The sequence below is a fragment of the Arvicola amphibius genome, chromosome 5, assembly GCF_903992535.2.
Source record: "Arvicola amphibius chromosome 5, mArvAmp1.2, whole genome shotgun sequence".
Lineage (NCBI taxonomy): Eukaryota > Metazoa > Chordata > Mammalia > Rodentia > Cricetidae > Arvicola > Arvicola amphibius.
The window spans coordinates 129593059-129619239 of record NC_052051.1 but is presented as its reverse complement, the minus strand read 5'-3'; the positions used below and the strand labels follow the sequence as shown (position 1 = coordinate 129619239).

Here is a 26181-nt window from a genome sequence, read left to right as displayed (position 1 = left end):
TCTGAGAGCTCATGGACTGGAAACTGGAAAACATTTTAGATCTTGTGCTGGAAAAAAATATCTGAAGCGGCACAGCATGCCAGAGTTAATCAGTGTCAGGCTGCACCTCTCCCCGACTGTGGAAAATGGGCAAAATGTGAGGGAAAAGGAAGAGGGAACCGTGGCCCTTTGTTATGAGCAGAATCATGTACTGAGCAGATTAATATGCTGAGGTTTCACTAACCAACGGGACTGAGCTGTAGATAGAGACTCTAAGCAGGCGATCACAGTCAGAGGGCGAGGCCCAATCCAGTGTGATTGGTGTCCTTATGAGACACGAAAGAGAAGCAGGTCTCTTCCGTCTCTGTCCCTGTCTTTCTTCTTCACTCTGGCCTTTCTTTCTTTCTCCATCTCCATCTCTCTATCTTTTTTTTTCTATGATCACAGAGCGAACACCACATTGGGATAGAGTGAGAAGTTAACCCCTTAGAAGAAGGAGGGAGAAACTCGCCAGAAACCAGAATGGCCAGCACTTTGATCTCAGACTTCCAATTACCAATGTTTTTTTAAGCTACCAGCCTGTGGTAGTTTGCTATGGCATCCTTAGCTGACTGTCTAGTTGTGAAAAAATTAGAGTACTTTGGTATGATTAAATGAAAGATATGATTATAGTGTACGCGGACCCAAAGCAGACATTTTGTATTTCTGTAAAGTCTTGGAAGTGGACATGGCTCTATCAGCTGTCTAGAAAGGCTCATGTTTATATCCAGAAAGTGGAATGAATGTTTGTTAGACATTTATTCTTCCTTTCCATGTAGCATCTCCAAGGATTTCTGACAAGGAAAAGCCTCTCTTTTACTCTCAGGCTACATAATTTGGTGGATGTTGCTGATCCCACCTCGTGGTTGGAGGTTGGATAAAAGATGAAGACCTATGCTTTGAGAGGGTCGTATACCCTGCCAGGATCACAGAAGCTTAGTATTAGCGTCCATACTCACTGGATCTGCCGAGAAAGAGGCACATGCTTGCTGTGAGCCTTAACGAAGGGGAAAGGGGAAAGTCTGGAATAGCCCATGGCCATTCTCAGAGAGTTAAGTCACAATTAGGGAAGCTCAAAACAAGAGAACAGAAGTCATATTTTTTTAAAGATTTCATTTTATTTTTATTTATGTGTATGTGTGCGCTACGTGCACATGAGTGTGGGTTCCTTCAGAGGCCAAAAGAAAGCTCTGGGCATCCTAGTGCTGAAGTTATAGGCAATTGTGAGCTTCCTAAACTTTGGTCCTCGGCAAGAACAGCAAGCTCTTGATGAGCCACATCTCCAGCCCCAGGAATTTCAATTTCCGGTAGCACTTTTAAGAAGCAAATTAAACCACCCATTAGTAGGCCTAAACCTCTTTATTATTGTAGCCAATGATTCAATCTTTTTATTTTATTTTAAGTCTTCTTTAGTTGGGTCTGGTCTTCTAGGCATGGAAGGTACTTTGGCTATTAATATAGCTAGAGATTAAAATTCTGACTCATATGTCCTCTCTGTTCCTGACTCATCCAGCTGGTGGGTAAGCCTCTAATAAGGCCATATTCAAGGAATCTTGGTGTTTCCGCACTTGGTATCTGGATCTATTCATTTGTATGTGTGTGCAAATCCAGAAGCATAGAAAGATGAACTAAATAGAGAGACTGAAAATCATCCACAAGTCCATGTGTCAAGGTTCAGTGGGTTTATTTGCTGAGAGGCAGGAAGAACAGACCACCACAGTGCCCAAGAGAGAAAATAGGATGGCGAAGCCCATTGCAGCCATCACCTGGATGTGAGTATAAACAGCAGGAGTAAAATGGCCATTTTTAAAGAATATAGTTGTCATAGTTTCCCAGCTGTTGAGAGGTGACCAGTGTCCCCTCAGAATTCATAGCCACCCAGATTTTATTTGGAAGATCTTTGAAAGTATACTCAGTCAATAATCACAAGATGCGTGCTTCCTAGATTTTAGGGTCAGCTTCAAGTCCTATGACTGACATCCTTATAAAAGAGAAGATGACATTAAGACCTAGAAAAAAAAAGACCACGGATCTGGGCAGTGGTGGTGCACATCTTTAATCCCAGCACTCAGGAGGCAGAGGCAGGTGGATCTCTGTGAGTTCAAGGCCAGCCTGGTCAGTTCCAGGACAGTTCCAGCCAGTGAGTTCCAGGACAGTCAGGACTGTTACACAGAGAAACCCTGTCTCGACAAACAAACCAAAAAGAAGAAAGAAAAGAAAAGAAGAAAAGAGAAGGGAAGGAATTAAGGAAGGGAGGGAGGGAGGGAGGGAGGGAGGGAGGGAGGGAGGGAGGGAGGGAGGAAGGAAGGAAGGAAGGAAGGAAGGAAGAAACCATGGGTAGCAAGTTATGCTGCCACTATTTAAAGTATGTTTGGAGGTACAGTAAATTGTCAGGGGCAAGAAAAAGAAAGGCTTTGGCCTTATAGTTTTTAGAGAAAGCAGAACCTTGTTGACACCTTGATTTAGAATTTCTGGCTCCTCATCCTATCAGAAAAAAAAATTCTATGGTTTTTAGCTGTCAGGATTTTGGTAACCTGTTACAGCTGTATCTACAGGAAGGGGAGGGGCAGCGCTGTAGCATAACCAGTACGGGAAAGAGGCAAGAAAGCTGAAAAACAATGTGGACTTGCTACAGAAGGACGTGCCTCTACCAAAGTTTATTAGCATTGAGATTAAAATGGTTGTTTTCCACCTGCAGTCTGCCTTGTCTTCAGTCCTAGTGAGTCAGCCAATGAGCTATTGCTGACGAGATTCTGTGTGCTATCCAAGAACCATTCCGGAGGAAAGCAAGGTTTGCTGGGTTCTGGCCCTTTTTCTCAGGCGGAGACAGGACCGTGAATAAAGACGGCAGAGTGATTTTACTGTGGACACTGTGCATTGTGCTCTGGCATGGTGACAGTTGGGCCATCTGCTCCATGGAGGTTGCCCAGCATGATCAAAAAGACAGTATCCTTTCTGTCATTTCTTAGGAAAGCAGCCCTGTAACACGACAGTCACTTAGTTGGCACACTGTATGCATCTGTAAATTGTCCATGATTAGAGTGACCGTCAACATTGCTAGTTGTCCCAGCCTACCCTCTTTCAGTTTGACAGGGGTCCCTGGATAACAAATTCTATATCTCTATGTATATCTATATCTTGCTATGTATGACATAGTTCATCCTTTGTGGTTAAAAACAAAGTTTATGAGCTGGGCGGTGGTGGCGCACGCCTTTAATCCCAGCACTCGGGAGGCAGAGGCAGGCGGATCTCTGTGAGTTCGAGACCAGCCTGGTCTACAAGAGCTAGTTCCAGGACAGGCTCCAAAGCCACAGAGAAACCCTGTCTCGAAAAAACCAAAAAAAAAAAAAAACCAAAAAAAAAAAAACAAAAACAAAGTTTATGGATTACCATGAAAAAGAAAAAAAACTTAGTTACAATGTTTTATACATATAGCTACGCTCAAAAAACGTATGACGTTTTATTGATTCATTTGTAGGGGGGACTATATGCTATGGCACATGTGTGAAGGTCAGAGGGCAACTTGTAGGAATTGGTTCTTTCCTTCCACCATGTGGGTGCAAGGGATTAAACTCAGGTCGTCTTGACTGGAGGCAGGAGCCGTCCCTCACGGAGACATCTCATGGCCACTTTTTTTAGAAAGTGAGTTTTGCTCAAGATTTAACAAGAAGTCAGCACTGAATTTGTTTCCTAAAGACTGAATGCTTTTCTTTGTGACAAACACACACACACACGCACACACAAACACACACATGCACACACAAGCTCACACACACAGAGGCATGCACGCACACACACACACACACACACACACACATACACACAGACACACACACAGAAACACACATCACCCCACTGCTGCCCCTTTCACTCCTACTGTTTGGGGTTTGCTGCGTCCAGAGGTGCCTCTATCCAGCGAAAGGAATTTAGCTCCTTCAGCAGTGTGACAACTGCGCACGGCCCCAACTGCAAAGCAGGTGGAAGCTGGCATCCTGCCCAAGCCTGGCCAGACAGCTTCATAAATCCTGCCCTTACCACAGCCCAAATTGCTTTTCATGACACAAAGCCAAGCTGTGTTATTCACCTAATGCCCCGATTTACAGTCCCCAAGACAAAAGAACATACAGATAGAGTTTCAGGTCTCTGTTTACCTTCACGTCTATCTAAAGGTCAGCTCTGGGTCAAGCTCCAGAAACCTGAGGAATGATAGAGAACAAAACTAAAAGTAAGTTAAATGTAAGTGAGAAACTGAAGCTTTTCTTATTCTTGTGCCAAAAGAAACTTCAAATCAATCTACATTCACCTCATGTCTGAGACAAACAGCTGCTCCCCCATTTGTGGCATTCTGGGAAGCTATTTGCTCTTTCATTCATGCGCGAGCTTACACATAAGGTACACACATGGACACAGACACTGGACCACATAGGCCCCATTTAAGTAATTCATTCATTATCTACAAGGAATTTGGGTTCCTGGAAGTCTAGGCTAGCCTACTGGTCTACCGGGAAGAGTTCCATAGTGGTCCAGTGGCGCCATTGTGTCTCAGACTAGCCTACTGGTCTACGGGGAAGCGTTTCATAGTGGTCTAGTTGGGCCATTGTGTCTCAAGAGCGAGAAAACACATTGTTCTCTGAACAAGAAACTCATACCTGAAAATGCAGGTATTTGGTGAGGAATACCTGTAAACACTTCATGCTTATGAGCACGTGGGCAAGAACGTTCCACATAGTCCATTCGTAACTGCGGGGTAAGACCTTGAAATCCTAGCTAGAGAATGCGGTTCTTTTGTGTAGTCATTTGTTATTGCAGTATCTTTCCAGGCCTCTCAGTTCTTCATGGTTCGGTCTCCCTCACGTCAACAACCTCACCCCTTTGGTGATGAGGTAAATGGGAAATGCGGTCACACAACCCACATTTCCTCGGGGCTCGGCTAGCGGTTTGAGGGGAATAAACAAACGGAGATCCCACAGCGAGTGGATGTCACAGAACATTCCCCACCAACTGCAAATGCTGCCATAGATGTCTAAGTCCCCAGCTTTATCCCTGGCAAAGCAGCTGGTCAAGACAGGGCTGCTAAAGCATCCCCTCTTCCTCAGACTGGTGTGAGGGAGTCCGCCAAAACAACAGGTGGCCCACTAAGCACAACCTCCTCACCCCAGGAAACTACAACAGCTCTTGATATTTATCTTACGGCTGCTGTTTGCTTATGCACAATCCTCTCTCCCCCTCCCTCCCTTCCCTCCCTTCTTCGTTCCTTCCTTCCCTCCCTTCCTCCCTCCCTCCTTTGTTTTTTTTTCTCCCTTTTTTGAGACATGATCTCACTATGCAGCACCAGCCTGAGATCTTCCTGCCTCAGCTGCTCAAGTTCAGGGACTCCAGGTGTATACCACCACATCTGGCTCACAGACTTTGTCTGCAGTACAAAGCTCCCGTATGACCCCTCTCTCCATCGTCCTCAGCTCACTTTTTTTTCTTGTTGATAACACTGAGATAGAAATGTCATTAAAGAAAGTAGGACTTCTTTCTTTTTTCAGTAAACACATCTATTCCCATCAAATTTCAAACTAGGTTTGTAGATTCCTCTGGGACCAGCCCAGGATGTCTTCTACAGAGTGAGAGACTCTCACCATGAAACTTCAGCACGCAAAGGAGGAATATGGTGGAAGGATACAGTCAATGAGTGGTTTGACGAATCTGCCGTGTGGACTGCAGACAATGTCACTTCACACCTGAAGTAAACACATTGTTGAAGGAGTAACTGCGGGGACGAGTGTGCTGTGGCACCACTGCAGCCACATTTGCAGGACTCACACCATTGCAACTCTCCCTAGTCTCCTGCATGTTCTTCTGCCACTGAAGTCTCTCTCTAGAAGCTTCAGTTGATTCACACGCAGTGAGTGTTGAAAGTGCTGGGGTCAGCTTCTGTCAGTCCAAGGAAGTCCATATTGAGGATGGTTGGAAGGGCAGGTAAGAGCACAGGGATTCTGTGGCTTGACTCTGAAGAGTTATCCTCACAGGGGATTTAGGAATAGCACAGAGGATATCACAGCATAAGGAACATGCCATGATGGGACGCCCATTTTTCACAAGCAACTGTACTAATAAAAAAGTATAGTGCGAGAGCTGGACAGAAGGCTCAATGGTTAAGAGCACTTGCTGTTCTTCCAGAGGTCCAAGGTTCAATTCCCAGCACCCACATGACAGCTTATAGTTGTCTATACCTTTAGTTCCAGGGGATTCGGTGTCATCCTTTGGCCTCAGTGGGCCCTGTGTGCTCATAGTTTATAGCCATACATGCAAACAGAATACCCATACACATACAATAATACAAATAAAAATAACTTTAAAAACATTGAAAAAGCAAGTACAATGTGAGTGGGGGGGCGAGTATAGATTCTGGGGAGACAGAGGAGTGAAGATTTCTCCTCTTCTATTACTAAGATTATGACTGGAAGGATAAAACATGGCTTTGAGATTTGTCTTCATGTCTGAAAAGGCGCGTGAATGTTATTAATGTATTTCACGAAGGGCTGAGCACCAACTTGAAGCTTTTTATCAGCTTTCCCTTGCTCTAATTTCTAAAGCAAAAATGCCTGCCTTCCAAATACTCTATTAAACGAACATATGAAATTAACGAAACATATCATTGCTTTCACAATGGCCAAATTGTAGATTTGTCACAGTACAGAGACGGAAACTCATTAAGCCATTGTGCCTTCACTTCAGATTTTATAGCTCGCTGAAAGAAAAAGACATCTCCAACCCACCAAGCCTCCATTTCCCCATTGTCTCTCTGAAAAATCTGTTATAGTTGTAGCTGCAAATCATCTGACTTATCTCTTCATGCCTGTAATATCAGTGCCGTGGAAGTTAAGTAGAGCTATGGCGGAAAACGAGACTCTGCTGGTGGGGGTGGGAATTCAGGTTTGTTTGGGAACGAAGATAGAGCTGACAAGTTCTTCCAGCCTTTGAAAGCCGAGGAGTAGACCAGCCTTCCCCCTTATCAGCCTGTCAAACTCCTTCCCTCAGAGTTCAGCCAACTGTGAAGTAGTTATCCCATCGGGTTTGGGCATTTTAGCAAATGTCAGCATGGTTGCAGTGGGAATCCAAACTGATCATTCAGCTATTCTCCACACGGCGCTGAACAATGCTCCGTCGTCTGAGTGGCTTCTGTGAATTCAGGAAAGAATGACAGGAGATGGCAACTGTGAGTCAAATTTGAGCAGGCCACTCCTCTTTCCAGACGTGACCCCTGCGCTGAATCATAATCAGATGCCACGGGAATAAAATAAAAAATGTCTCATGCCTTTCCAAACAAATGCTCTTTCATTGTCTTCTGTTATCAAAGTCGGTTTGCATTTAAAACTTACAGTACTGGGCATTTTGACATGAACTCTTTTGAAGGATTCATTAACTCTTTTCACTTGAATAAAAGTGAAGCGAGCAGAACTTCTCACAAAGCTTTTGACAGAAAAAAAGCATCTTTCTGGGGTTCATCGCGAACTTCGTATTACTTTCTAGGAAATGGCCTTCTGAGGCGGGAAAGAACAAGATTCCATTTGGGCTTTTCCCACATTTTCTATGGCCTCTGGCTCTCTATCTTATTTGGATCACAGTATTCATTATAAACATAATGAGAGAAAGAATAAAAAGGCTGATATTTTATGCTTATGTCAAATAAAATATGTATATTAATATTTGATGTATAAAATGTGCCTATTATGTACAAGGTGAAGGGTGAAGCCTTGGATGTGGGGACAGATGGAGAAGTAAGCACTACTGTTGTGGAAGATGGAAACTTGAAGGAACTGGTTCATCTGCTTCAGGCTGAGAAGTCTAGAAATTGAAGGGCATGCTACTGGAAACTTCACCAAGATTTCTCTGTCAAGGTCTTCAGGAATATTCTTTCCTTTCTGGGAAAACCCTACTCTTTGTTTTTAAGACAACCTTTAGCCAATGAGATGAGGATCACACACAACATAGAGATAATTGCCTGACATGAATTGATTGTAAATGTATATGCTAATTATATCCACAAAGATCTTCATAGCAACATCGTGACTAGTTAGATCAAGTCATCAGATACAGCATTCAAGCCAAAGTGACAATTACCATTGCCTGTCACAACTGTCAAAAGGAACCCACTGACTTCACACCTTTTATTGTCCTTGAAAGAATATGGTATTCTGAGTGAGAGAGACTTGAACAAAATCCATGACTGCCACTTTCTGAATGACCCTGGGCAAGTCCAAAACTCTGGCTTCCTCCTGGCACCTTGGTGAGGCAGGGTCTCTCTTGTTTCTTACTCAGGCCTTATTCCTGGCTAGCTAGTCTGTTAGCTTCCTGGTGATTGTCCTGTCTCAAGCTCCCATCCTTCCATAGAAGTACTGGGATTATAGTTGAAAGCCACCCAACTTACTGCAGGTTCTGAGGATCAAACTCACAGCATCAGGGATGCACGGCAGGCACTTTTGCCCACTGAGTCTTCTTGCTGGTCCCACTCTGATCTTTGAAGGTAGATGCCTAGGTTTTCTCAACCATTGGAGCTCACCATATTAGACAGGAGTGGGTACATGTGTACTTTAGAATATAGATAGAAGTTGGCTATGGATAGTCTTGTCCAAAGATGACCAACATTATCTCAGTATCTCAATTTTGTGTAATCAACCTTCCATAAAGGAAATGAATAGAACTGATTGGAAATGAAATTTCAGCATTTTAGAGTTATAGTAAAGTACATTTTTTGTTTGAAATTGAAATGAAGGAACTTCCAAGCAGAAATGAGCATAATGGGGATCCTGAGAGATTGCATAATCAGCTTATATAGCACAAAAAGGAATTAAAAGCAATTAATGGAATAGATTGGCTTCTCGAGTGAACGTCAGCTCAACACCCACTTCTGTCAGCTCTTTGTTTCATGCTTTTAGTAAAAATACTCATTCTTTTGTCTTCTCCTTCTTCAAACTCTTTGTCAGAACATTTATTTACATTTCATTTCCAATGATTTTTTTTGTTTTATATATGGTGCCTGTGCATATTTACTAAAGAAGTTTTCTTCAAGACATAATAATGTGTGTGCAGGCATGTGCATGTGTGTACATGTGTATGTGTGTATGTATTGTTGTTATTGTTGACAGGGATGAGATAACACTGGAGATGATAGAATCAGACATTCAGAGCACAAACTACTCTATTAGCATAAATCTTTTGAGAATATCATGGTGAAGAATATTCCTAATTCTCACTATTTTGCACTGCTCCACTGTGGTACACCCAGTCAGACCTTAGACTCTAATTAGACTTTAGACTGAAACCTGGGGAGGTTGTTTTATTGTTGATGGAAAATGGAGAATGCCCATTTTTACACTATATCCTGTTGACTTTAGGAGAGAATAAAGAAGTTGAGCTGGAACAACTTCTGAGTTCTGGGTTGCTTATCCAGAAGGAAGACGAGATGAAAAAAATCACTGCCATACTGACTTGGGGGAAAACTAGAGCTTTAGGAAGAAATATTTAAAGCTTAAATAAGTTTCAGTCTTCCCAGTCTTGGCATAATTCCATGCACACAGAACTAAATTAAAATAGACTTTTAGGCACAGGAGATGGCTCAGAATGGAAAAGTGCTTGTCTATAAGCCAGAGGGTTTGAGTTCAAACCCCCAGCATCTCAAGAAAGATGGGCGTTCTCATGTGTGCCTATAACCCAGCACTGGAGCTAAGAAGGAAGAGCACAGAAACTTGTTGGCCAGACCCCCTTGACAAACCCCAGATTCAGGGTGAAATCATGTATTACTTGTTTTTCCATTGCTGTGCTTTAAACACCATGACCAAGGTAACTGTAGGAGGAGAATTTATTTGGAGCTTATGGTTCCAGAGGGTTAGAGTCCATGACAGAAAAGGAGAAGGAGTATATGGCAGACATCTGGAACAGCAGCTGAGAAATCGCATCTTGAACAGCAGGCAGGAAGCAAGCGTACAATGGGCACAGCGCATAACTTCTGAAAACTCAAAGATGCCCCTCCCATTACATAATTCCTCCAGCAAATGTCACACTTCCTAATTCTTCCCAAGAAGTACCACCAGCCAGGGAGCATGAATTAAAATATGTGAATATATTTTCGTTCAGACAACTGAAGACCCTATTTCCAACTATGAAGTAGAAGGTGCTAAAGACAGTTAGAGTTCTCCAGTTTCTCCTGGCACCCTCCCCTGCCACACACAAAACTAGGCACAAAGTGAAAACTAACTAACACAAAACGGAACATGCATCGAACAAGAGGAAGTAAGAAAAGCTATTCAAACGAAGAACCACTTTGGCTTTCTCATCTCCATCTAGAATTATAAGCAAACAAGGCTTAATTTAAATAATTAAATTATTTAGAAAAATAATTTAGAAAAATGTCACTCTGCTAGCAAAAACATTTTTGAATGTACTTTGTTTTATTTTTATTTTTTTGGCATACTAATCCCAGTCCTTCCTCCCTCTTCTCCAGCTCCCCACGTCTTCCGCACTCCACCCACCCCTCTTCTGATCCTCAGAGAGGGTGAGGCCTCCCATGGGAAGTCAAGGAGTTCTGTCACATGACCATGTTGCAGCATGACCAAGACCCTCCCCTGCTAATATTGTATATTTTTCTAGGTGTCTCAGCAGGATTTTGGCCATCGGTCCATGGTGTTACACTAAACATAAGCCGCCGTCTTGGCCTTGGCATCTCTCGCTGGAGCAAAACAGAGACGTGAGTGCGAACTGATTTTTCCCATGACCAAAACTATCATCTCAAATCCATAGAAAGGCAAAGAATGTTCCATCTATATTGACACTGGTAGTGTTTGTGGAGTACTTCTTAAAGATTACAATAGTTCTTTAGAATAAATTATTTGAATTGTTATTTGTGTCTGAACGAAGTCTAACTATATCCACATTACTGGATGAGGGCACAGAGGTGTCATAGATAAAAGTGATCCGCCTGACAACAGGAAGTCATCCCAAGAATGCATTCCAATGTGGTTCTGAACCACTTATGCTGGACTTAAGTGTAGATTTTGACTAATATTTTATTTTTTAAGCAAATTGACATAGCTAGGTCCTGTTGTGGAGCTGAAACAAGTACCCACTTCACGCCTTTCCTAAGCCATGGCGTAAGCAACCGAAGGGCTTTTTCTAATTCGCCCTGATACCCTGCCAACCTGCTTGTGGAGTGTTTTCATTACAGCTCATTCCATTTATGCTATATTGACAAACCTCTTGGAAATTGAAATCTTGCTCTTAACTTCCAGTCATTTGGGGTTTCACATATTCTCAGCTGCTTTTGAAAACACCATCATTTTCATCCTATAAAATAAAATGAATTTCCAACTCAATTACACATGGATCTTTCTCCTTCCCCGCCCCATCTCCCCTGGCTCGTGTCCACCCCCAACAGGCTCAGCCTTGGCCATGGATTTAGCGGCTGGATCTGGTGGGTGTGGAAGGTACCTGATGAGGTGTGGACTCTCTTCCTGGGCAGCCTCCAGTCCTCCCTCAGAGGAAAAGATTCTGTTTGGGAGGTAGGAGCATCTCTGACTTGATCAAGGCTTGAACTCACTGTTTGCCACAGGAAACAACCACGGATGCTAACCGCCAGTGATAAGGAATAATTTCCTCCAGAGCCTCCTCAGTTGCTAAGGAACCATCCCTCTCTACCAGAGGCCATGAGCTGCCTGTCTTTGCCAAAGTCTATCAATATTTGCTACAATCCATTCTCTAGGCCTAGTATCCTGCCGATGGGCTCAATGGTCTTATAGTTTCCTGCACTCTAAATTCCCCATCATTGAAGCCCCAGGATCTGTGAGGATATAGCTTTATATTTTTTCAGAGCCAACAAAAGCTGGGAAGAGACTCCTGTCTAGGCTCCTGGCATTTTCCCTCCAACTCTGACACAATGTAAAAGTCTGGCCGACTCCATACTTAGAAACAGACAAGACTGGGATTTAATGTTTCCAAAATGTTATGACACTCTTCCAACTCATTTTTTCTTCTATTTTGGACAGGGTCATCATAGTTACAATGACAATATTCTAGAATTGAAGGTTTCCAAACGTTTTCTCAAGAACTTTTTCACCTTCTCTTGTAGTGGAGGTATTGTAGTGTGTTTGAGCCACAATTTAATGACCACTTGTCACTAGCGTGAGATATCAGGTCCTCTTGTCTCCATTAACGACTCTCAGATTATTACACATCCCTTCATATACTTAAGTGTGTGTGTGTGTGTGTGTGTGTGTGTGTGTGTGTGTACTGTTCCCACCCCACAATCATTGAACTGAAAACTCAATAAGGCTCTTTCCTTCTAAAGCAGATTGGGTGAGGATGATGGCCGCCATCCTGATCTAGGCCTCTGAGGATTCCCTCTGCACTTTTATGTCTATCCCTCAGAATTTAGAGTATTTCGAACACGTCACTCCTAAAACTGTTCATGTCAGTCAAGAAACACCTACTAGGCATCTGCCTCATGGGACACATATTTTAAGGGCCTGACTCTCCTTGGAGGAGAGGACAATATTGGAGGAAGGAATATGAGTCATGGGGCTAAATTTAACTGTGTTTTAGTTCACTTCTTAATTATCAACAATAACAAGTGATACTAAATAGACGAGCACCGCAGAGACAGCTCTCCTTTACTTGACTTCTTGACCCTTTAAGACCTAAACCATGGCTCTCTCAAGTAGATTTCAGGCCTGTTTACAAGTGCTATTTCTGTTCTGAACATCCACAAACACAATGTTTAGCTACAGCTAATCTTTAGATGCACGGAAAATGAGCTTTTGTTCATCATGAAGCTCAACCCCATCTTAAGTCTCTATAACCCAAGAAAACACACTGAACGTAGAACTTCCTTTTCTCAGTGGTTTTTTTCACTAAGTGAAAACTATTTTATCAGTCTAAAACTGTCTGCCTTCTATTCAGTGAAGGTGTTGAAACCTTATATGGCACTCCATTAATGTATAAATCTCTACACTTTCATTTATCGGATAAAAATAAATTTTGGAAGTGTTTGCCTTGACGTCCATGAGCCTGTGAGGCATAGTCTTCTCTTCACCTATCAAATATTTCAAAGTATTCTGCTAATCAAACTATTGCTTTTTTTTTTGTTTGTTTGGTTTTTCGAGACAGGGTTTCTCTGCAGCTTTTAGAGCCTGTCCTGGAGCTAGCTCTTGTAGACCAGGCTGGTCTCGAACTCACAGAGATCCGCCTGCCTCTGCCTCCCGAGTGCTGGGATTAAAGGAGTGCGCCACCACCGCCCGGCCAAACTACTGCTTTAATGTGCTTTTTTGCCCCTCTGTGATGAGTGTGTTTCCCTTACACGATTAAGACACAGGTCAGAGGTCATCGCATCTCTAAATGGGAGCTAGGACATGTCTCTCTCTCAAGGTTCTGGAGGTCAAACGGCAGTAAATGCTGAACATCCGTAAGGGTTCAGGAGCTTCTCGATTGCCTACAGAGAAAGAGGCGCATGCACACGCCCACATGGCATTTTTGCCTTTTAAAAAATTTACTATTATTTATTTTAAGCCTTGTCCCATACAAAAAAGACTGGTAGGATGCAAGACAAGGTACCTATAATAGTCTATGGAAAAGAGACCAGAAAAATAACACTCTGATTGAAAGACATGAAAAAAAGTTAAAGAATATGAAGCATCAAATGGGAGTAAAAACCTGGAAAATAAATAGAGCTGATAATTTTTATTAACATCGAGTAAAGTCTCCTGGTGGAGTCTGAGGAAAGATTAGAATATTAACTGAAATCTTGATTTTAATAGAAAACAAATTTGGGAAATAAAGTTATATGCTTGCTTTTGTTTTGTCTTAAAATAGAACCTTGTTATATAGCCTAGGCTGGCCTAGAATTCGTGATCCTCCTGCCTTTGCCTCAACAGTATGGGGATTTCAGTATGTGCTATCACACGAGGATCCAGGAAGGGAGCTAATAAAATGCTATTGAAATACAGTGAAGTACTGGGATTTTAAGTTTTTTTATAAACATACACATTTGTAACTACAAAAGAGGAAGTGAACAAACCTCCAACCAAGCAAAATCTTTTTTAAATCTTGAAAACCAAATACATAGGTAGATCATCTGATATAGAAAATATAGAGAGCAAACAAAAATGATATTGGGGCCGGGCGGTGGTGGTGCACGCCTTTAATCCCAGCACTCGGGAGGCAGAGGCAGGCGGATCTCTGTGAGTTCGAGGCCAGCCTGGTCTACAAGAGCTAGTTCCAGGACAGGCTCTAAAAAAGCTGCAGAGAAACCCTGTCTCGAAAAACCAAAAAAAAAAAAAAAGAAAGAAAAAAGAAAAAAAAATGATATTGGGAACCTGGACAGATGGTTCAGCACTGACGATGCTCACTGCTTTTCTAGAGGATCCAAGTTCAGTTCCTGGAGGCTCACAACTGCCTATAACTCCAGCTGCAGCAGGTCTAATGTCCTCTTCTGGTCGTCATAGACACATAGGCACCTGCTCATGCATGGTGTGTGTACACAGCCACATAAATAAAAAGCAAAGTGTTTTTAATTGGTATTAAAAATGTAAAGAACAAGTGAAATTGCAGGGGAGATTTTGACAGAAATTCAAAGATATCTCAGCTTCTACAAAAGTCTAAGACCTGTAGTTAAGGAAATTTAGGAATATTCTCACCTTTCATGAGTAGCCTTTGGTCATAGTATTTTATCACAATCAAAAAGTAACTAATACAACATGAGAGTATAGGCAATTAATTTTCAATTTTTGTATGTATGTATGTATGCCTGTTCACATGTGTGGGAATGTGTGTGTTCAGGTGTACATGCATGTGTATGTATGGATGTGGAGGCCCAAAGCTGACACTGGGTGTTTTCCTTGAAGTTCTTTATTTCATTACTAAGGTAGGATTGCATGGTGAATTCTGAGCTCACTGACAACAACAGGTATTGCTAGTTGGCTAACCCCCATTAAATCCTTCATCTCTGCTTCCGGAGTATAAGGATTACAGGTGGCCATAATGCCTGTCAAGTTTTACCTGGGACAACATTTTCAATTGAGCCATCTCCCCAACACCTATCTGGATATGCCAAAGGGAAAGAAATGCTTTACTATTAAAGAATAAAAGACCAAAAGGAGCAGGGGCAGAATAATTGTGAAGCCCATGGGCTGCATGCACCAGCCTCCCACACAATTGCTTTTCTTGATTCAAGACTGGTTCTGACTCCCCACGAAGCTTCTTTTTAAAAAAAAAATATTTATTTATTATGTATACAATATTCTGTCTATATGTCTGTCTGCAGGCCAGAAGAGGGCACCAGACCTCATTACAGATGGTTGTGAGCCACCATGTGGTTGCTGGGAATTGAACTCAGGACCTTTGGAAGAGCAGGCAGTCTCTTAACCACTGAGCCATCTCTCCAGCCCCCTCACGAGGCTTCCTTTTTTAAATATTTATTTATTATGTATACAACATTCTGTCTATGTGTAAGCCTGCAGGCCAGAGGAGGGCACCAGACCCTATGACAGATGGTTATGAGCCACCATGTGGTTGCTGGGACTTGAACTCAGGACCTTTGAAAGAGCAGGCAATGCACTTAACCCCTGAGCCATCTCTCCAGCCCCCCACGAGGCTTCTTTTAGCCAGTTTTGCTTCCTGCCTTGCTTTCTGCCCCTTCCACCTACTCAGTTTGTGCATAATGTGCCAAGCCCACTTATACATTATTCCAGATTCTCCTCTTATCTCCCACTTTGTGAAAAGGATAGGCTCTCCCAAGTCACACCCTTCGATGCCTCATGCTTTTCCTTATCTTGTACAATAGACCTTACAAAAACTCCGTTTTGCAGGAAGAATGAGTATTTGATATATCCAGATGAAATACAACTTTGGAGAAAAACTCCCCCCAAAATGTTGAATCCCATACTGTAGCTGCACAAATAGATGATATAATTTCTCTGTCAATGTAATCTTAATATGTAAAATTGTAAGGATGTTGACCTAGGAAGTTATACAATGCCAGATCTCTGCTAAAATTAAAGAGTGTTTGGCACTGACCTGTTTGTATTAGAAAAGCTTTAACCTGGCCAGCTGCATCATGCAGCTTTGAGGGTATGTTTCATAGAACACTGTATGCTTCATGTCTACTATGGGAGAACTCTTTCCAGAAAGCTGGACCAGAAGCTTACTAATGCTTTGGAGAATCAAAAAGCAGAGCATGCTTTGCCAAACAGCACTGTCTTCCCCAGTGATCAAACACTGAGTATTTGGAAAGTCTGCTAACTATTTGCCGACAGCCACAGCAGCCATATATAGCACCGTCATAACCTTTACTTTCTGGGATTTGTTGCTTACATTTCCTCTCTTTGAATACTTAATTCCATACATATTTGCCTATAAGTTTTATTTCATATAAAAATGTATCAATAGCAGTATTTACAGGCACTATCATTTTTCTGTGGTTATGATTTTTACGGTGAACTTCTTGGTGAGATTATGATTTCTATTGAGAATTGTCACATGAAAAGAGTAAGTACTAAAACTACATGTTGCAAATTGACTAAAGCCATGACCAAGGCGTTCAACTTGTGACATAGTTACAGTTTCAGATACATTCGCAAACACCCACAGAGATGTAAGCTACATACGCATATATCTACATGTAGAAGAAGAGCTCTGTTTGCAGTTACGGTTACCTATTTAGCCCATGAAAGCTCCAACCTTATACCAGCCAGGCTCTCTGACAAAAGACAGAATCAGAAGCTCATTGGGTCCTTACATGTGGAACACAAGTTCTGCTGTGGGGGAAAAAATGGTGTCAAGTAGTCCAGAATTCCAAAACACATTTAATTCCTTTCAGGAAAGCTCATTAGTTTTTTGATGAGTTAATAATCCCAACAAAACCAAACAACATCTATTAGGCATGTTCTTCTGTAAATGGAAGTTTCTGTCCCACCAGGTCCCACAGCCGTTCAGTCCCAAATAAATAGAGGCTTATACTAATTATAAACTGTTTGGCCCATTAGCTCGGGCTTATATCTAACTAGCTCTTACAACTTAAATTAAACCATAATTCTTATCTATGTTTAGTCACTTGGCTTCATATTTTTTTCTCAGTAAAGCATTCCCATCTTGCTTCCTCTGCTTCTGGCTTGTAGCAATGTTTCTGCCTTTCCTCTTCCCAGAATTCTCCTACTCTGGTGGCCCTGCCTATATTTCCTGCCTGGCTAATGGCCAATCAGCATTTTATTAAACCAATACAGGTGACAAATCTTTACAGTCTACAAGAACATTATCCCACAGCATTCTTCTGGGGACAGGAGGCATTTCAACACCTATTTTGTGTATCCATGGACATTACAGTGTGCCAGCTCCTGGAAGGAACAAGCTGTTGTGTCTGAATCATAAGTAAAGTCATGGTGTGAATCTATCATTTTAATTACTTTTAATATTAGTTGCCAAAAAGTCTTCAGTGTTCTCACTGACAAATTAGTGTTTCAGCCATTCACAATCTGAAGACAAAATAACATACCTTATCGGGAAATCCTCATAAAATCTTGCAAATCAAATCTGTGTTTTTTATCAAATGTTCAAGGCAAGTATCATGGTCTTTAACTCTCAAAATCATTATCTGACTACTTGAACCACCAGGTTCACCTATTTAGATGTTTGGAAAATGTACTTTATTTTCCCATGAAAGCGTTATCATTTTTTTTAAAAAACAAAGAAAACAGGAAAAATTCCTCCAACTAAAAAGAACTGTGAAAATCAAGAAAAGTAACTGGTTTTGACTTTTGTTTTTCAGACTTCAATCAGAAGCTTCTTTTCAGTATAAAGGCCTCTGACCACAGTTCTTAGAAGACACACTTGCTGCTGCCAGAAAACAATGTCTTCTTATCCTCACTTCTTGCCAAGTCTTGCTGTTCTTGGCAAGACAGAAAAGTCACTTGGATGTGAACTCAGATTGACGGTACTGTCCAAAGCCCCTGGTCTACATGCTAAAGAGTAACTGTAGAGGAAAACAAAGGAACTGTCTCTCTGGGCTTGCCATTGTTGTAACTGACACGATTCTATCTCTTTCCATCACTGAATAGCATCCCATTGTACACAGGTACCATTTTCCCCATATCGTCTCATCAGTCAATGAATTCTTAGGTCATTTTCAATTTATTTTATTTCCTTTGGATATACGCCCAGTGGTAGGATTGCTGGGTCACAAAAACTGTTAATCTTTTTTAAAAAAAAATTAAAGTTTTAATTAAAATATAACCTACAGTCTGTTAGAGGAGTTGCACTTACATTTTCCCCCATTTTTTTTTTTTGTAACATTCCCTGCACAGGATACTGATTTCAAATTGCTCCTATATTGAATTAGAGGGAAATTATGCATTTAGTCTCAACTAATGTATCTAGAGAATTTTCATCCTATTACGTCTGACTCATGTTTACATGATTATCCTTTTAGTTTAGTTTGATTAACTACAATTGCATGGCTCTAGGAATTTGTGAGCGAGCGGTAACATTTTGGAAGTGCACTGGAAAACCAAAGGTATTGTTTTTCTAGTATGTCAGCATGGGCTAGTCCTTGGTACCTAGGTAGCTGACCAATAAATATCCTCAAATGAATTCTCCAGCGTGAATTGATGAATGAAACTTCTCTTTGCACCAGCAAAAAGACATAAGATTGAACCTAATATTCCGTGGAAGTTGTGAAGGCACAAATCAGGCCATCAACAGAAATTAACAGTGATTTAGAGAGTTAGGAATTTATCTCTCATGGTCTGGTATTTGGCAGCCAATGCCTACAGCGCCTACAAGTGTGATTTTCATAGCTGTGGTTATGAGATTTTGCTCTTACAAGTGTAGCACCGACATCCCATTGAAGAAGGATAAAGAAGATGTAAGCAGGATCCCCTTGCATCTAGAAGGCACCTCTTTTTCAGAAATTCTTTTAGTCAACTTCTACTGTGATCCAAAGGCTATTCTTTTTTTTTTGGGGGGGGGGGGGTAGTTTTGGTTTTATTGCGCCTGACAAGATACGGTTATCTGATGGTTCCTCAATTATGTTATTTTAATAAAATAAATTAAATTTAGGTTTAATGACGCCTTTAAAATACTTTAAAATACTGAGCTCACAACACGGAGACCCTACTTGTTTGGTTTCTTCTTTCAAGGGTGTGTGCTGTGTGAGCCTTCTCTGCATTTATATGAACAGCCAAACAAAAAGCATATAGGTCATACCTCCCCCCCACACACATACACTAAAAGGAGTACATTTATAAAATATTTGATATCTACAGAGTATTTTACAAAAATGAATTCAGGTTTAGAACAAACTTGCTCTGAATTACAAGATTCTAGACACTACATTTGCAGGCTGTCTTGGCCTCATGTCTCCTCAGATACAAGTGACTATTGGGTCAGCAGCACAAAAGCATAATAGAGTAGAGCCCTACTTTATAGGCAAAAATGTACGGTTTGAGTGTGGCACCTCAGGGTCTTATGCTCTCATTCCAAGGTTAGGATGGTGATGGGGTTCCCCTGGAGACCCTAACAGACAGGGCTCCTTGGACTACAGGACCCACCCTTTAACTGTCAGCTGCATATCCCCACTGACCTGGAACTCTGAAGGGAATTAAATCAAGCCTGACCATCCTCAGACAATAGAGGTCTATGCTATGGTGCAGCGCCCACACGACCATGTTGACCTTGTGCTCTACAGAGCTGCATACATCCCAGGCTCACAACACACTGCATTAGAGATAGTCGCTGCAGAGGCGCCCTCCACAGGGCTGGTGACGCCTTGGTAAGAAAAACAGATCTGCTGCTTTATGAGCGGCTCCGAGTTTCCTGTTGCTTAAGGAAGAAAGTCACAAAAGAGAGACGGCAGTTGGGTTTTATTTCAAAGCAATCAGTTAAACCAGCTGGACCACATAGCTGGTTTCCGGGACAGGGGCTGGAGGAGCAACTAAGAGCTCAACTCTAAACGTGGTGATTCCGTGGACTGGTTGTCTTATGTCCTTCCCTTCACCAGGGCTATGAAAGTGGAGCATGAAGAGACCAAGGGGATTCGCGACCACACTCACATCCACGTACCACGCCAGCCACTTTGGGTCAGTGACAGGCTTCCAAATGAAGGTGTCAGCACCGAGTCTAGGGTTCTGATGGTTCTACTCCAGAAAGGTGCATGAAGAGGTCTCCAAGCTCTGTCACGTAGACGTCATCTGTGCTGGGGACCTGCGTGGTTTCTAGGTTCTCGCTAAAATCCCCAAGCTGCACCAAGTTAAAAAACTTCACCGTGCCTTCAGAACTCAGCTGCTTCCGACGTTTCTCTGGCTCTGCCAGCCAGAGAAATTGCCCCATCCTCACCCTTCTCCTGACAATGCACCTCTGTTTTGAGAACACATTTGCATGAACCGGGGAAGCGGGAGAAGAAGACTCTGGTGCTCAGAGAACGCAATCTCACTGGCCTGGCTCTCCCGAGCACAGGGAATAATCCAGGTGGCTGCGGTGACCCTCAGAACAGTCCAGAGACGAAGTCCCATTCCTACCTAGATGCCATCAGAAGTGGCTTGGATGGCTTGGAGGCCAGCAGCTCCTATAGCAGTGAGCAGCAGTTGTGCCCCTATGCTGCGGGTGGGGAATGCCTGTTTGGAGATGCCTGGGTTTACCTGCATGTGTGAGCTCTACAGGCTACAAGTTCTGCATCCCTTTGACCCAGAACAAAGGAACGCTCATGAGATGTGTATGTCGACATTTGAACACAAGATGGAAAAGGCTTTTGTCTTCTAGGTAAGCCAGGACACAGTGTGCGTCATCTGTGCGGAGGTGATCTTGAAGAAGACATCTGCTTCTGGGGGAGGCTTGGCATTCTCACCAGCTGCAGCCACACCTACTGTCTGTCCTCCATTTGCCAATGGAGATGCGCCAAGCAGTTTGAAAACCCAGTCATAAAGTCTTGTCCGGAATGTCGTGTGATATTAGAGTTTGTAATTTCCAAGTGTGTACTGGGTAGAAGATCAGAATGAAAAAATGAATTGATTGAAGCTTTCAAACAGAGAATGGGGATAAAGGCATGCAAATAACTTAAATAAGGCAAGGGGACCTGTCGCTTTGGAAGCAAATGCCTTTACTACCATGCTTGCCCCGATGGGCAGCTGACAGAACCAGAGAAACCCCAAAGGCTATTTTTGTGTCTCATGGCCACCCTTGCTGCAGAAGAGGATAGGCTGCTGTGGGGATTTGAGATTGGACATATTTCTATCCCCAAGAAGATCACTACTTTGTTAGAAAAGAACAAGCCATGTTGTGCGTAGGCACCAGTGGTACATGTTAGAAATGGCATTTCACATGCAAAGGGCTCAGCCTCTGACACAAATGACCACCAGTTAAGTTGTATTTATTGCTTATTTATCAACTAATATTATCTCCTTCTTGCAATTCTCTTAGTAACCAAAGATTGAAATCCGTGTATTAGAAGCATTTAAACTGTACAGTTGATATTTTCTTTCTGTGGAACTATTAAAGTAATTATTTTCTAATTTAGAAAATATTGCCAATATCTCATTCCTTTTTAACTTTTATGATTTTGTTTTATAAAAACCAGTAAACCTCTTATTAATTACATATCATGCCCCAGATATTAAATAAGGTACTAACATACTTTCTGTATTGACCATGATCCTATAATTTCCCATCCAAATCAAGATTTTTTTTCAGAGAAAAGAGAATCAAAATATTTAGCCAGTGTTGACTAAACTAGATCAATTGTTCCCAAGAAATAGAAGAAAGGTTACATTACCTAAAGATTTCAAAATCTTTTCACAAGAGTCAGATACACACATAAATAACTTTGGTATAATGGGTTAGGAAATACAACTGGCAGGTACAAAACCTATAGAAACACCAAGAATGAAGCAAGTGATTTTGTCTGGGTAATCTAACTTCCCATCTGGATTTACTCTTCACACAAGGTCAGTTTTTGCTCACGTTTGACTTGCTGGCACAGCTCAACAGTGACGTGTGTAACTTCCCATCAATGGATCCAGGAATAGACCATGTAGGCTCAGTCACATCATCTGCCAAATAAAGCCGTGCTGCCTTAGGTGCTCCAGTGTTTCCTCACAGCTCAGTGTAGGGATAGTAACACTCTCTGGGTAGGACTTGGAACGATGACACTGAGTGAGGAGACAGCAGATGTGTTCTTTGCTCTCCTTTCCTAAAGACAGTCTTGAGGCATGATAGTTGCTATGTTCTCAAAGAGCTCAACCCTGCTCACATGACGAGCTTTTGTCCAAGTGGCCAGTAGGAGATAGCTCTCTTCACGCTGTTTTTCCTTTTCTCCTGGCTCACTTCTCTTCCTTCTGCCCTTCTTTTCTGGGATTATAATAGGCCTAAAATATATATCTTATCTACCACATTAATATATCTAGCTATGTAGATCTTATCTTCTATTCTCTTTCAAAGCAAACTAATTTTGTTCACCTTCAACTGTCCCTTAGTGCCTATTTCCCCTAAACTGCCCTTTAAAACTTTGGGATGAATGCATTTTTAAGTTTGTTTTTGTACGTTATCTATTTTGCTTTCACTGGGGTCAGGGACTAGCTGTGACCCCCAAGTTGGGCTCTATTCCCTAGAAACATCAAGACAAGATAAAGAAGTTTCTTAAAGATTTATAAATCAGGAGGTGGTGGAATCTTTAATCCCAGCACTTGTAGGAGGCTCTCTGTTAATTCGAGGCCAGCCTGGTCTACAGAGTGATTTCCAGGACAGCCAGAACCACACAGAGAAATTCTATCTTGAAAAACTAAAATAATAATACTAGTAATAATAATAAAAAACATAAGTTCAAAGATTTATGTGTAGGTGCAATGGCTATTTATCAAAGTGACTTTGCTACTTTTCTACAATTTTCAATGTCTGCATTTAGAAGAGGCCCAAAGTATGAAGGGGACCCATGGGTCAGTGCATACTAAGACCAAATATCTACACACCTGAAGGAGCAGATTCCCAAAGCACCTTGTGGCTCTTGGAATGCGGATAACAGAGACAGTTGGATGTTCTGTTTACGGCCTTCACTTTCTTCTAAGTCACACAAGCAGGAGTTCCGGCTCTCATGCATGGCAGGCAGCGATAACTCAATGGTGCAAGACACCAAGCCTTTGGAAAACACACACCTAGCAGCTGTTTTGACTTAGAGATACCACTGATAAAAGCAGTTTGTCATCATTGGCAGAGATCACTACTGTATTCAATAGGAAAGAAATCAATAAGGAGACGCGTTACAAGAGTTATGCGATATCTCATTGTTCCATAAACATGAAATGTGTGCTTCTTACCATATTCCCAAATGTTTAAATTGTTTTAATTTTTTAAAAAAATCCACAAGGAATGGAAGAATTCCTCATATGTATTATTTCAAACACTGCTGGAGTTTTCTGAGGCCTAAACCTAATGCTTGTTTCATGTATGAAATATGATAATGGTTGATCCAAACCATTTCAATTTTTTAATGTGGGGTGATAGATATCATTGGTTTGTTATAATCTTACCAAATTAGAAGTTTGTGAACTTAACATTGGCAAAATTTCTCATCAAATATTCCAGAGTTCCTGAAATTTTTTAAAAAAACTTAAGATCTCTTTGATGGCTTCCAAACTCATGAAGAGTGTGTCTGACAGAGAGAGACACAAAGAAGAAGCTAAAATCTTGATAGAATGGTTAAGAAAATTGCTCTGAAACACTCTGTATGAAGAGACAACTACAGAAAGGAAGGAGGAGGAGCATGGGCAGTGTTTGCTTTCATTAACCTTGATTCCCTTCTTTGCTGTCTGTTCTACATTTTGCATAAGTCACTTAGCTGGGCTTTGTAAATGCTCTTGGGATCAATCGCACTGCTCACTACAAACTTCAAGGTGGTTTTAATATGATTTATATATCTGTTACATTGGAGGTTAACAGTCTCCTAAATTAAATTACTATTGCCTCGCACAGAAAGAAAAAAAGGTCTTTTCAGATAAAATTGCATTTCATTTAGGTGAAATAACCCATTTACAGCTTTTTCCCTTTTCCTCTAAATAGATCTTTGGCTTTTACATGTTTTCAACACCACAAGTAAGGAAAGGTGATCAAAGACACGTTTTCTGTGTGATGTCTTCTAAGTGCCCTGTCAGAAACACCTTTACTTTCAGGGTGAGCCTTGGGCCTAGGTCTTCCTGTATTCATTAACAGCAGCTTCTAAACCAAAGGGACGAGTTTGCTTCTGTGAAAACTAATTTTCTCAATGGGAAGTGTTTCCCACTTTGGAAATGCGGGAAACTCTTAGAACAGGCTTGTACAGATTTTCTTAAGCAGAAATCACAGTACTCTGGGTAGCTCGATGGATGGGGAAGGCTATAGATATGAGTTTGTTTCTGGGATGTGACCCTATTGTTGATATTGATGAGGAACCCAGCACGCAGGGGTTTTTCACCAACACCATCATAGGAACTCCCGGAATAGCTACCAGTGGTACGTCTACTATGGGTGTGCCATGAGAACACATTTAGCAAATGAATGCCTACAACTAACCCTTCTCTTTCTTCTGAGAGTAATGGGGGAGGAGGAGGAATCTGGCAGTAATTATAGAGAGCATTTCTACTAAAGACCAAAGGGAATGTGCATGCTGCTGGCTAGTTGCTCTATGGTCTGAACTATGATGACCTGTTACTAACCCTATCACGGCTGTTTGAATTCTCTGTTTTACTAGAACCTATAGTTGGAAACAGAATAGATGGGTACAATACATATAACAAGGATGGATAGTGACCCATCTGTCTGAAAGGTTACTGTCATAAACTATGAATTAATTTGTCTATCTTGGGGAAATGTATTCATTGTTATCCTTAACTGAGGGCAGCGTTTGGCTGATTCAAACTGACACAGTTTGTTTCAGATGCTGCTCACAAATGCTATTCCAGTTCTGATGTTCTGATTTGGTTTGGGTTTTGGTTTTGATTACCAGGAAATCAAACTGACTTTTGACAAATAGAGAAGTACTGAAGACAGGGCTAAATTTACGTTATAATTCTTTATAAAAAATCTATTTATGTACTTGTGTGTTTGTTATCTGTGTCTATGTATATGTGTGTGCAGAGATGGAACATGTACAGAGGCATGTGAAGGCCAAACAGAGCTGTTGGATGGCCTGAACTGTCACTCTAAACATTATTCCCTTAACATATGGTCTCTCACTAAACCTGGAACTCACTGTTTCGGCTAGACCAGCTGGTCACTGAAATTCCCGGATCAGCCCATCTCCCTCTCCCTAGCACTAGGGTTACAAGGACACATGGCCACACTCAGCCTATACATGACGGGTGGGGATCCCAATGCAGGTCTTTATGCATGCCTAGCAAGGGCTCTTACTCACTGGACATGTTCTAGAACTTCTTGAGGGTGCTCTTATCACTTGAGCATGCAGAATCTTGTAATAAAACAAGGACTCATTAGGTATCCATTGAGTCAATTAATTAATAATACCTTTGAACAGGGAGGGCAATATTCATTAAACAAAGTATTCTGAAGTAAGAACAAGATTATTCTCAAGCCAAATTTTTCTGGGTACTCATCTTCATAGATTTGTAATTGCTCAACTTTCTTTTTAATTTTAACTCTAAAAGAAAAAAAAAAACAAAAATCACTAGGAATATTATACTGATCTTAGTATTATTTGTTTACGTATTCCCACAAGCAGGCAGTAGACGATGATACTGGGAACGTATGGTATTTAGCTGGTAAGTAGTACAATGATTCTGGTACAGTCTATTTCCAAAACTATTGACCTAAATCTAATTTTTCTTTGGAGACCAGCTACATATTCGGACATGGAAACCTGAGATTCTCTTCAGTGTTGTGTTAAAAGGCCTTGACAGACTGCCACAAGGCCTAGATGTGTGCTCACACTGATACATGCTAAGGAAATCAAGTCAATAAAAGATGAAGTGGTGGAAATGTGAAGAACACCACACGGAGGAGAAAGTGGAGATGGTGTGGTCCATCCCCTTAACAGGCATGTAAGCGATTTGATAAATGGGGCAGGGTGCAGGCAATTCAGAGGCCACCTGTACAGAGGGGCAGATCACAGTCCTCTGGCATCCTGTGTCCTAATGTTCTTTATTTTTCAATAGG

The 26181-nt window shown here is 41.6% G+C and overlaps 1 pseudogene; it reads left to right on the top strand.

Moving 5' to 3' along the window:
• Nucleotides 1-19403: 19403 nt before the first annotated feature.
• Nucleotides 19404-21329, top strand: LOC119815361 (annotated as a pseudogene).
• Nucleotides 21330-26181: the final 4852 nt, after the last annotated feature.